Here is a 13,865-nt window from a genome sequence, read left to right on the forward strand (position 1 = left end):
GGGATGGGATGAAAAATATTACTAAAATATTATGCCAATAAATCAATGGCCCTGGTTTATATAGAGTATTCTGATTCTACTAAGGAGGAGGTGCTCATGTTAGAATTGCTGGAAATATCAAAGGACTTGCTAATGAGGACTAACCAAAGAAACAAAGTAGGTAGTTTTAGAGGACAAAGGAAAAGAACACTTAGTGACTTATGAACAGCTGAAAGCTAGAGAGAAATAATTGTGGGACAGTTCTGTTCCATGCTTTTTAGCGCATCAGCCCAATAGTAATAGCCATACATATAGTTAATGTCTTGATTTCCTTTTAAGAGGTATGATTTTTTTTCCTCTACTGAAAATTCCATCATTTCCTAAAGTAAGCAATAGTCTGGCCTAAAGGTGCATTGACATAAGTGAATAAAACCACTGATTTCGGTAAGGTTTGGGTCAATCCCCAATATCCTCAAGTATGCCAGCATGGTCTCATCTTGCTTTATACTACAGTGATAGAGATAATTCAGGAGCCTTACTTCTGCCATCGCTTGCAATTTACACTGGGTTTTTAAAAAATTGTATGTCTTTCTTAATTCTTCTACTGTTTAGAGGTCTGCTTCTCACCTCTTTCTCTTGTGAAAACCAGACATTTGAAATTAACGGAGTACAGCCATGTGAGAGACTTGAACTTTATGCCTTTCAAGGGTAGAGCCCCTTTGCTTGTTGTCTGCTGTGAGTTTTATTAGCCTAAGTTTGGCTACACTGAATTAATTTGTCTACACTTCTACTCTGCCGGGTTTTTAGTCTGAGTGTACCTCAGTCATTCTGAATTTTGCCCAGTTTCTTTTCCTTGACTAGCCTACCAGTTTTTCTCTTTCAAACGTATCCCATCGTCTTACTGATTTTTCCCACACTTCCTGACCTTGTAGATTAGTCTTCTATGTGTTAATCTGTCAGAAGCTTTTCTATAGAGTGTGGAATATAGGCTTTTACCATCCATTATGATCAATAATTTGTAATTCTTCTTAAAAAAGTGCTGGGGGCAGTTTTAGGCATGATGTCCCTTTGGTGAGCTGTGCTAGCAAGTTTTCTTGCAGCTGTACAAACTCTTAATTGTATTGTTTCCTAAAATAATAATGTTTCAAGAGTATGGCATAGATGTGAAGTCAGGGGTTTGTATTTTTCTAGATAGTATTTATCACTAACCTCTCTTCAATCCAGCTCATATTTCCAAACTGGTTTTAAATATATCTGCTAATGATTCCTCTATCTCTGCTGACATATCTTTCTGAGCTCTGAATTAATTCTGTCTATTCCTGGAGTTATGTCAACCTTCGGACTTTCTAATTTCTTGATGAGCTGTTCTGGCATGGTACTGATTTTCTCTGGTGTTTATTCTTCCTCCCCCAGGAAATTTATGTCTGATCCTGTCATCGGTCCCAACCTTGTTTTATGGACAATAAAATAGAGACTTCATTTTTAAACAGTCTCTCCTTCCTGTTAGTAAACTGCCATTTGCCATTTCATAGGTGTGCTTCTGTTTCTCTCAGTGACCTTATGCTCTTTACGTGCCTGAAAAGAAAAAAATCTTTATTTACAATTTCCTCACCTTATGTGAACTTCTCCTTTCATTTCCCCCCTTTGCTTTTCTTATCAGTAGTTATACTCTTTTAACTTCATGCTATAATCTTTCTAGTTGTCTTCCCTATCTGTATTTTTATACCTTAAATATGCCTTTTTCTTAAATTAATTTTCTTGCATTTTCCTCTTCATCCACAATATATATTTTAACACACAGTGTTCTGATGCTAGACAGCGCATATAACCTTCGGGCACGTAATAATTGACTTTCAGTACTTTCCATTTCCTTCTCTGTCCTTTTCCTCCAGTGCTGTTTTCCATTCAGTCTCACCCACTGTTTCAGTAATTCTCTTCGCTGAATTCAGGGTTTTGATTTTTTTGTGTGAGTGTATTTTTGTTGCATTGTCATCTTAATTAAAACTGTAACTAGATGGTAACCACTGCTGAATTGATTCCAGTTATGTCCTCTTCTGTTCAAATCCTAGGTGAAGCAATAATTCCTGCTCTCATTCTTTTATATATTGTTTAAAGAGGCAATCCTGCCTATGAAACATGTTTAAAAGCAGTCATGAAAGCTGTTTGATGGGCAAAATTTCCACCTGTGGTCCTGTATTTGTCCAAGGAGAGGGCACAATGCAGACACATAGATGCAGGCTACCCAAGGCGGCACAGCCCATGTGTTGCAGCACAGACTGCTGGCGTTTCTCACAAGGGGTGGGGATTTTCCTCCCTGCCTTGCCCTGGCGATGCTGTGCTGCAAGGTGGGAGCTTGCAGCGGCTTTGGGATGGGGGCTCTCTGGCGATGCTGAGCACCTCTGGTCTTCAAAGGGGACACGCTCTGCAAGCAAGCAGCGACAGAGGCAAATGGATGTCAATATATACCTTTGACAGCGTAGGGCATCCTTACAGTACCAATAACTGCTTTTAGCTATCTTAGCTATGAAACAGTGCTTTGTAGAGTAGTTCATAGAAATGTGAAGTTGTATTTTAACAATAGGTCTCCAGCCTTGCTGACAGAAAAAGTAATTTATTTTGCAGTCTCTTCACATATAATAATGCAATCACATATAGTAGATTCTGTCCTTCTGCACTTTGCTATACGGTGTTAATGACTGGCACTTAAATACTTTACAAATTGAATTGCACTTGTATGAGAAACTGGATTGATAAAATAAATTACTATATCTTATAGGTTAAGGTTTTGGTTCTGCAATTGTAGCTGCTACAAATTACCTAAACCCCTTTTTATATTGCATTTCACATGGCTATATTTTACAACTACTCTAATAAAAAATTCTATACAAAAATTGTTTGATATTAATAGTAATCATTAACAACTTGATAGATTCTTGTTAAGTATATTTGCAATACATTTAATCTTATTAAACTCAGCTCTGAGTTTTTTCTTCCAAATATTATAGGTCTTTATGAAGCTAGCAGTATAAAGAAGAGATTTCAACCATTTTCGGCCAAGAATTAGGTTTAGCTTAATGGATCAATTCTTTTCTTATTAAACTGAGTCTGACCAATGCCAAGTAATACATTCAGCATTGATCTTTGTCTCACCCTGCTGTAGCTTGCGTTCTCTTTATGTACATGAAAAATAAGGTGCCAAGAATGAAAACAATGCCTGTATAATACAAATATAGAATTTTTCAGACTTCCATTCTGCTTATCCTTTCAGTTTGTTATTAATGTCTTGTTCAATCCTTTTCTGAAATGTATTTTTTAAAAGAGCTTTCCTATCCCTAAAGGATATTCTTCCTTTTCTATAATTAACAAAAAGCAAAATGAATAATAATAAAAGATATAATAATATAATAATATACCACTGACACATGTGAAAGTCCTGATAGGGATATCTCATTCAGTTTTAGAAGGCCTATGTGTATCTGTTCAGTTTTTATATGTATGAGGTTTACACACTGAAGTTTAATCTCTAAATGAAGGGAACCTTCTTAATAAGTAATCTGAAGCAGTGGTCTCTTGGTCTCTTTTTATAAAAATAATTTGATTTAATCTGAAAACTGAAAATTACATGAAACTGGAGACGTGATAGTTCAGATAATGATAGAAGCTGAGATGATCTCACTGCTTCTGCTAAAACTCATTTTTGCACACTTTAAAGTTCAGAGATAAATACTTTGTGAAGCTTGAAATTTCAGATAAAGTACAGACCAGAATTCCATGAGAACTTTGTCTTTTTGTTAATTGGTGCCAAAATTTCTCATTTGCTATACTAAGATCTCATTAAGGGTCAGTTTGTACTTATAAACACACCTCAGGTTTTGTTCACACCATGGACCTTTTCCAACATTCTGCGTGTGCCCAGTGGCCAGATTTTAAATGAAAATATGGTCATATTGTGTAAGTTGTGTCATGTAAAAGTTAACTATCTTATTTTTCTGTATTCAGAATTGCTGTTGCAGATTTGTGAATGCAAATAATGGTGAAATAAAATGATAGAACTACATGCTCAGAATGTCAGATCAGAATTTGCAGGTTTCTTCTTGTACCTGTATGTTTTAAATGCTTTTCACATTTCACATTTTGGAAATGTGACATATTTTCAAAATAGTCTAGATATTGAAAAGTGCTTATTGGACATGTCCTGTACAAACTACTGATTATATAAAGACAGACATTATTGGGGGTAAAGATGCTAGGTGCTTTCTGCATTTGTGTTTACAATCATATTTGTTCTTTGAAGGAATGATTCTGAATAGGTTTTTGTACGCTGATCTACATTGTATACTTGGTTGCCTCTTTTATATCACAGAACGTGTTATCAGATATGAAACCTAAAACCTTCTGTGACAAAATTACAGATTTCCACCTTTGGAATTAAATACATACTGCTTTGTGAGCTTGCTACTAGAGAGCACAATAATCGCAACGCTTACATAAATCCAAAATTCCATCCTGTAGAGGGCAATGGTACACATAAACGTAATGTAGTGTGTTATACCAAACACAACAAGCAACTGAGACCTGTAAATCCTTCCAAAGTCTATAATATGATCTAGTCCTAAATATGAACTTGTGTGCTTGCTTTTATACACTGTCCTGTGTGTTCATTTAAAAGTTGGGGTTTGGGTTTTTTTTTTTTTGTTATATCTAAGTATTCCTGGAGTTAATAAAATACAGAAAATGTTTAAACATTAATGAGCTATGACTGGAATCTTGAAAGGAGATTAAAGAGTATCAGTGCCCAAATTCCAGTGAAATTCAATGGATTTGTTTAAAAATCCCAGTGTTTAAATATTTGAAAGAGTATCAGGCATGTCAGTAGAGGGGACTTAAATGGAAATGAGCAGGATGGTGTGTTTGAAATTAATGACTGTTTTGTGGCTTTGAATGGCCACAGAACCCTTTAACTATGTATTTATGGAAGTCAGACATATAGCAGGTTCACATGAGACCTAGGGATGAATTCAGAGTTTTATTATTTTCCTTCATGCCCAAGGTTTACAGCAGTTTTACGTCAATAAACTTTTGTGTCTTTTTCTCACTAGTCATTCTTACCTGTGCATCTCTGGCTTTAGGCATGGATACAGTACAGAGGCAGCATTATTATCTGTGGTAGATGATCTCTAGATCAATACTGGTAAAGTATCCATAAAGGTTTTGTTGATTTGCTTGAGAAAGCTTGCAGGGATGGATAGGAAGGTCCTTCAGTGGGTCAGCTTCTTTCTTTCTGAGTAATAAGTATTTCTCTCTCTTTCTAGGAGAGTAAAGTAAGACAGCCTGGCATTTTGACTAATGTATAGGTGCCACTCAGATCTGTATATTCCCATTCAGCTCAGGTCTCTCCAGTTGCTCAAGCTTAGCAGATACAGGGATGTGAGTGAGAGTGAGTTAGTTAAGGTTTTATCCCAGTTATAATACAATCTGTTCCTGTAAGCCACTCTCTTTCATATATCAAACCGACAACTTCGCCTTTCATTGCAGGTAAACATCTGCTTGATTTTTGCCAGTGGAGTTCACTTTTTCAGCTGTTTTGAATGAGCTGCTGTTGGCATAGTTGGGCTACCGAAAGATAGCTGTTCCAAGTGCTGGTGGACATTTGTTTTCCTAAGACTTTTCAGATGTCTGCAAAAGCAGCTTAATTCAGAAAGGCTGCGCACCATGGGATTTCCACTGACTTTGCATTTTTCATTTATTTCGGCTCCTCTTTGTTTCAACTTTCTTCCTTCCAATTTAAAATGAGTCTCTGCCCATTGCTGTTCCCAGCAATATTTATTTTGCCCAGAGACAGAGAGCTGCTGTCTCTCTCTGCTACAGACCTTGTCGCAAGGGTCCGTGTTAGTGTACTCCAAAGGCAGGCTGACTGTAGCACCCCCCATTTTGTTGTCTGGTAGCATATTTGTAGAATATTTTGAAAAGTTAAATATACAGCAATAGGAGAAAGAGGACAATTTCATCATCTTCACTGAGCACGATATAAGTAAGTAAACAGTGTAAGTAAAAGATGATATCTTTTCCCTTTTGGGTTTAGGTATATATCCATAAACCTGATTTAGCTACATAGCCTTGACCTCGTTTGTAGAAAATTAACATGTGTTTTTGGCAGTCAAATAGAGGCCAGGTTTTCATGTATGTCCACTGTAAACATAATTCTACTGCTCTAGCCAGTGAGCACTCGGTTCTTTTTGCACTGTTCCCCTCCAACTGGCTGATCTACCTGAGACAACTAACTCTACCGATAGGAAAAGAAAAGAAGTTTTAGAACACGAACCTTGGCAATCTTCAGATTAATAAAAGGCAGGAGGGAAAGGGACAAGGTTAAATAAGCTAGTCGGGAGACTTCAGCAGTGGGTGCAGAAGATCCAAACCTGGCTGCCTCTCTGCTGATTACGTATGTGCTGTCTCCAGGATAGAAACTTCAAAGGTCTCCTGTAAGCCAAAAGCAAACTGCGGCAACTGTGTTTTGCCGTCCCCACTGTTAGCTCTGGAGTACACACATATGTAGCTCAGAAGTAGGAACAGATGATAAACTATTGTTTTGAATAATTAAATCTTGAGGGTGTCTCTATTGCTATTCTCTTTAACCTCATTTGTTTACGTTAGAACATTTTCTTAAAGATTTATGTACATGTGTGTCTATAGAACAGCATTATTTTGTTCTGTACTATGGAAACTTGTAGGCATTGCAATAGGAATTTGATGCAAAAATCTGGGACTGCATGGGATTTAAATGGCTTTGCTTCTAAAACAGACTTGCTGCCTGCCTTCAAACAAATGTCTGAAGTGATATTATGATACAAAATCTACAAAGCTGTTGAAAGAAGATACATTTCAAGTGTGTAGCTATAGTGCCTTGAGAACAGGTAAAATCTAACCAAGATATCACATATTCCTATGCATTGTTAAAAATCTTCTGTTTTCTGCAATGCAGAACTTCAATATTTTTCCATTTTGCCTTATGTAAGGCATACACTTTCAAACACCATCTAGTCTGTCAAGCTCATAGTACATATGGCTTAAAACTGAAGATCATATTTAGATACAGACTTTTTTATGCAAATGAATGAACTGCTAGAAATCAATAATGTATTTGTGTGTAAACAGAACACATGCATTGCCTAGACTTTTAACCTGATAAATGGCAGATTTATAATAACCTTTTTTTGACTAAATACTTCATTTCTTAACCAAGCATTTCACTCGCTGTGATAACATATTTCTAAAATTGTTTCTGTTTGTATACAAGTTTACTAGGACAACATACAGGATTAAAGCAACAAATGTCTAATCCACATGCCACTACTGTAGGGCTGTTGGCTATGGAGAATTTTGAAAGGAGCCTTTTCTCCTTTTTAATGTGCTGTTAATCCCACCAGAAATATGTATGCCCCGAACAATTATACTCGTGCTTATTGAATATTTTTGTAGCTGTATGTACCTATATACGTACTCAGTCACAAACTCACTTGCCGTTCCGACCTGTAGTCATATTGTAAGGAATTCCTGTAAGGAAATTGCATCTCCCAGGTTGCTTACGGACTCTCAACCAACTTCAAAGCAAGCAGTTTACACACTCCAAACAAGCTGTAGTATGAATATCTGGGGAATATTGCAACGTCTTCTGTAATGAGCTGCAGAGAAAGCCTGGTGGATTTTGAAAGCACTGCTTTTGAGGCTGCATCTGCAAATTAACCTGCTCATTATGGAGAGGTATACTATACCAGCTCTTTAAAGAAAAACAAAACAAAAAAAAAAGCTGGTTGCCAAATTTTTCTAATATGTATATCCTATTCATACTGCAATTCAAGGGAGTTACATCTGAGAGAAGAATATAGGCCAATCAAAATCTAAACTCCCAACAGATTTTAAGATTGAATTTTTTAATATAAATGTTTCAATGAAATTTTGACATTAAAACATTTTAAAAGAAAATTTAAAATAACTTTTTCTCAAATTTAATTCTTAATTTTGAGAGTATAATTAAAAATTCTTATCCCCATATTAATATTTTGCTATTGCTGTTTTCTGCTTTTTGTTTTCCTAGCAGCTCTATCACTGTGTAAAATCAGAAAAATTCTAGTTTTACCCAAATAGGCACAGACCAAGAAAATAAAAATATGGCTATTCACACAGTTCCGCTTCCAAGCAGCAGGCTTTTGGACAGGGTCAGGATTATTTCTGTGGTTTCAGCTTGCTCCGTGTCCACACGGTGCTGGGAAGCAAGGAAGGGTGTGTGTTCCTGGGAGCAGCCAGCTCTCCAGCCTTGAAGAGAAGGAGGCAGGACTGTGTTTGTGGCTCTGGAGGATTCCACGGGCAGGGGCTCTTTCTGCCCCAGTGCCTATACACACCTTCATGAGAGGGCTGTCATAATCTGGCCCTCTGCTCCCAAATGTTTCTTCACAAAAAGTATGTGAGCTTTAAAAATCAGCTTAAAATAAAGTTGTGCTTCAGATGATCAAATCCAGTGTCATCTGATCTTGTAAGGTTTAGATAAATGTATGTTTACTAAATGTTAAAAGACAATTAGCCATAGATTTTACTCAAAATGAGTCAATAATAGGAACAGTGAGAGTAATGAATATTGCAGCTTGTTGTGTACTACTTCTTTCTCTTTGTCTGGGTTTTACACAGTCTGTCAACTGACTTGGAGGCTATAGCTTGACCTGTCTAAAATATAATTAATTTTAAAAATATCATAGGTCTGATTGAACCCACCCTGAGCTCTGATTGGTAGAAAATCAATTATTAACCACAAGGGGACAGCTTCTCTTCAACTCTGCTACTTAAGTACATAAGGAAAAAGGAACAAAAGAGGAAGGATAATTGTTACCTTGAATTGATAGTGTAACTGATTGTGATCAATTCTAAGGTGCTTACCGCTTATGTGAATGCCCTTTGGGGTGACTTCATTATCTCCACATATACACTAGAATACTGCAAAAGGTTATGTCTGAAATCAGTGTAAGGATCAAGTATATACATGTGAGAAGCTCAATGTGTTAAGAAATAGATGTAAATAGTTCCTGGAGATGAAAGAAGGCACGAGATACTGCAGAAATAATTGCAGAGCTATAGATGTGTGTCAAGGTAACTGTGAAAATGAAGCTCAAGTGGTGTGTGTCATGATCAGTATGCTATGTGTAAATATACAGGCTTACCCACCACAGGCGTGTGTGCAGCCTTACCCGATTTCTCCATATATGTTAAGCTATTTTTAAACAACTTTTCTTAGAAATTTGGGAGACCAGAGGCCAGCTTCTCCCACCTTGCCTGGCTGAGACGCCCCCAGCCCTTGCTGGACTAACCAGGACTGGGAGATGAAGAGAGAGCTCACTCCTTTGGTGCACTCAGCCCCTCACTTCTCTCCTGAGAGGGCCATTAAAAGTGTTGTCAGGTGTGTTGGTGATGATAAATAATAATGGCAAACATACATTAGGAATCGGACCTGGAACTACCAAATTCGGTTTGTATAGACTAACAAATGGCCATTAGACAGTAATGACCTATGTTTGATCCCATGAAACCACTTCCATTTTCAAATGTCAAGGATAATAAATAAGACCACAGAAGGCTTCTGAAAGTCAATAAGCTTGGGCTTCATAACGTCAATAAGGAAGCAAATGTTTAGTCTTCACAAAAAATGCCATGCTGTGTGTGTTAGACTGCTAGCTCACGTGTCTTTTCTGATACCTACTACATGAGAAGACATCTAGTCTCTCAGGCACCTGGACTTCATAAATCCAGAATATCTGTCTCAAAGCCAGTCAGATGCTGGTGCAGCTGATGAGAAACTGGAGCGTGCCTCCCTCAAGAGGGAACACTAAGGCACTTAGGGCCAGCTTTTCAAAGTAGGTTCATTTGAGCTTCTCTTAGTGTACAGCTAAGCAGTTTAGCATGCAGATTGCGTTTTACCTGTGAATGTGAGTGTTCTGTACTACTTTTTTTTCAGAGAGAAAAGAGAGAGAATTTGCCCAAACTCATTCACACATGATTTCTGCTTCATTTTCTTGGCCAAACAAGTTTTGTTAGTAATTTCGTTTGTGCATATAAGATACATTTGCAAAAACTGCAAATGTAAGTGAATGCATAGGCATGCAAAGAGATCATGCTTATAACCAGAAAACTACTGTATCAAACAGGGTGCTGAGATCACTCTTACTGGGCAACACCATGTCAGCCTAACAGAAGTAGTCTGAAGCGAGGCTATAAGCAGGCAGAGTTTGGCCTACAGGGTGGTTAGGGTGAATGGTCATTGCTTCCCAGATAGACCCAAGTGTACTTTAGTAAAATAGTGTGTACCTATCTCTTGGGAACAATACATAAAGAGCTGATGTGAATAGTTGAGAGATGTATTAACATACATGGTTTGCTAATACATTTTTTACTCAATTAGCTTGACAGATAACAGAAATTTTGAGGTAACATTTCTGACATTTTAGGTAATTAGAAAAGTATGGGCATGACATACAGAAGTGTTCAAGGGTGTTACCACACAGGGGCATGTGTTCACGTGACTTTTGGCTTATTCTAGTCTTTAAATACAAGAAAACATATGCAAAACAGTACAAGCAGAGAAAATAGAACATAGTTTTTTACAAGCACAAAGACAAGGCACTGTGTCCTATTCTAGCTACGCTAGACACATACGACCCATCCGTGTGAGAATTACGCTGCAAACAAAATGTATTACATCTACAGGCACAGGCATATGCCAGAAATCCTATCTAACACTGCGGGACTTTAAAAGCAGAATATTGATCATGGTTATTAGACAATGTGTCATAGTCCATGTACATGGTATAGCCCATGCTTTTCTTACTTCCCCATTGTCTCATACAACATCATTAACCTTTCAGAACATATGTGAATATGTGTGTGTATGTATATATATACTCAATGTCTCATATTTGAAGGAAGGCATGTGAGTGACTTTCAGTGCTGAAAGAGTACCTGACTTGCCACATACTTTATTTTAAACCCAGCAGCAAAACAGGTATTATTTTATACAGCTAAGACTAGGCACACTGTGCTTACAATAGGATGTGGTAGCACAAACCTTTTTACCACAGCTACCGTTGCACAGCTATAACCCTTCTGTGGAATGGGGCTGTCATCAGCATTCCTGATGGTCAGTGGTGCTGGTGAGAATGTCCATTAATATAGCATGTATCCATATATAAATTTGTCCCAATTCAGCTAAATTAATGCGTGTTGTCTTTGTGCAGACAGGCTTACTCATGAAGCTAAACCAAAATAAAGCTATTTTAAGCAAAATACCTGTGACTGCTTTGGTACTGAACTATGCTAGTTTAAAATTATACCTTTAGGTAAACAAATGTGCCTTTGTATTTAGAGGAACTTTTGAAAGCTCAGAAGATGGAACTACTTAAGAACTTAGGTCTTGAACTGGCCCCTATATTGCCTTTCAACACAGTAGTGTTGGTCTTCCAAATGGATCATTCTGAATATTTTTCTAGGTCTCTTTTCAGGTTTTTATATTACCAGTTGTTACAGAGGAGATTTTCAATAAGCAAAATAATAAAATGTGCTCTAATAAAGCACATTTTACTCTTATCCCTATTTACCCTTTTTAAAAACCAAAAGATGAATGAACAAATTGTTAATCCAAAAAACTGCTTATAACACAAACATTTAAACAACTATATAACTGCAAATATATATTAAAGTAAGTTCAACAATTTAAAAACAATTACAAATCACTTACAATACTCATCTAATGTATACTTAAAGGCAAATACAGACTGTATATTTTTCAAATGGATGGAAAAACTATTCCAGCCACTTGGTGTCTGAGAAGCAAATGACTGATTGCTTTTCTGGTATTAAACTGGGGGACTGCAAACATTAAAAAAATCACTAGACCTTGAATTATATCAAAATATAATTGGAATAAAATAATTCAGAAGATAATTCAGTCTTGCTACTAATGTCGTTTACACAGATAGCAATGCTAATATTTTTTCCTTTGTTGTAGACTTAGCCAGTTTAACTCTGTGGGTGCCAACCTGACCCTCTGCACCATGAATGGTTTCTATTTAAAGGCCAGCTTTTTGTTTTAATTTTTTTCCCCGTAAAGCATACTGTGTTCTTGTATGTCTCTGCTGTGACATTCAGAAGAATAATGCCTATCCTGCAACACTCAGAGATTTTATAAGATTCTTAGGAATTTAAAGGCCTAAATAAACACACAGTAAGAGTTCCCAAAGCACCCAAGAAACTGTAGTTGCTAAAATACATTTGAAAACCTAGCCTTTATTCATTGAAGTAATTCTGAGTCATTTCTTTAAGGCCATGGAGGTGTTTTATTGAGAAATTCTGAAGCAAATAAGGATGACAGTCTGCCAGATAATGTATTGCTTTGAGTATACACTTTACATTTCGAGCATTGTTTGTTTCTATATCCTGCTTTCTATATCTATAACAGCTTTGCCATGATCAAATCTGTTTAATATCTGGTCTGATAACAGAAAAAAATTAAGTAAGCATAGAAAGCAAAAATAACCACCATCTTTTCCAAATTTGATTAATAGCTCGATCTCCAAGCTGATTTGCTCTGGAAAGGCCTGAGTTTCAGAATTTGCAAGGCTGCCCTTCAAGGAGCTCCAAGGCAGGAACATAAAAGTCAGATTCCCAAAATTACTAGTTGCTTTTGAAAACTGTGGCTAATGTTTAAAGAATTTTCAGTCAGCAAATTTCCATGCCTGAAGTACAAACAGGTGAATGGAAGTTGTTGCAAGACTGAAATATTCACTCACTCTGGTCCTCATCTAGGTGACCCAGAGATTGATGAAAGCATATTGATGTTGTAGGAGGCCAAGCTTCTAAACCACCATGTATATGCTATATGCCAGCATGCATATAGATCCATACCCTGCAAATACTACGCTGTTCCTCAAAGATAAAAAGAATATTGTTGGTTAAGAAAGGAAGAGGTGAATGCAACAAGATTTGTTCTTTTGTTACTTGTAGACAGTATTTGAGAGGCATGACATTACTGCAATGAAACTCAGAATGTTAAGAGTGAGACAAAACATTGTGGTTTCACCTTTTTTTCACTTTATGGAAAGTTCCAAGAAGAGTTCAAACGTGGAAAGCCACGCAAACTAAAATATACTTTATAGATAGATAGGAATGAACTTACAGCTTTACAGCCATACCATCAGTAGCTGAACAGGGGCAATTTGTGGCTGTATGACATCTAACATTTTTTCCATTTACTACATTCTAGCACCAGGCATCCTGAGCAACAGAACTGTTGTTTTCTTGAGCCTGTCTCGTGACAGCAGACTTTGTGTGAGAAAGAGAAGGGCTTCTATAGCAGCAAGAATTCAGTGGGAAGCAGAAACTCTTTTCGGTATGGGGGACATGTATGGTTGATAACCTGATAGATACTGTCTGTCTGCTGCAGTATTTAGTAGCTCCCATAAAGTGTGGAGTTTTGCCCCTTTTAACTTCAAGCATGTGTAAAAAGAAACCTAAATTTACTTATGATTGTGGGAATCTCAGGCTTTCCAATGAAATTTCCTTCCCTCATTAGAAACACTCCTGTGATGGTGGAGGAAGTCATGACAGTGTAAGCCATTAAGGGTCCCAGATCAGGAGGCAAATAGAAGAACCCAGTATTTATTTGCCATATTTTATTAGTGGGGCCACAGGGTGGAGGTGAAACTGTAGCAATTTAAACCCAGATTTTTTTAATATTTCGCCCTGGCAAAAGAATCGAGTTACTGCAAAGAAGTGAGATAGATGAAATATCTTCTGTTTCCTCTGCAGTGTCCCATACAAATAATAAGGTTACACTAACTCTGCTCTAT

This window comes from Egretta garzetta, unplaced genomic scaffold (assembly GCF_000687185.1).
Source record: "Egretta garzetta isolate BGI_Z169 unplaced genomic scaffold, ASM68718v1 scaffold306, whole genome shotgun sequence".
NCBI lineage: Eukaryota > Metazoa > Chordata > Aves > Pelecaniformes > Ardeidae > Egretta > Egretta garzetta.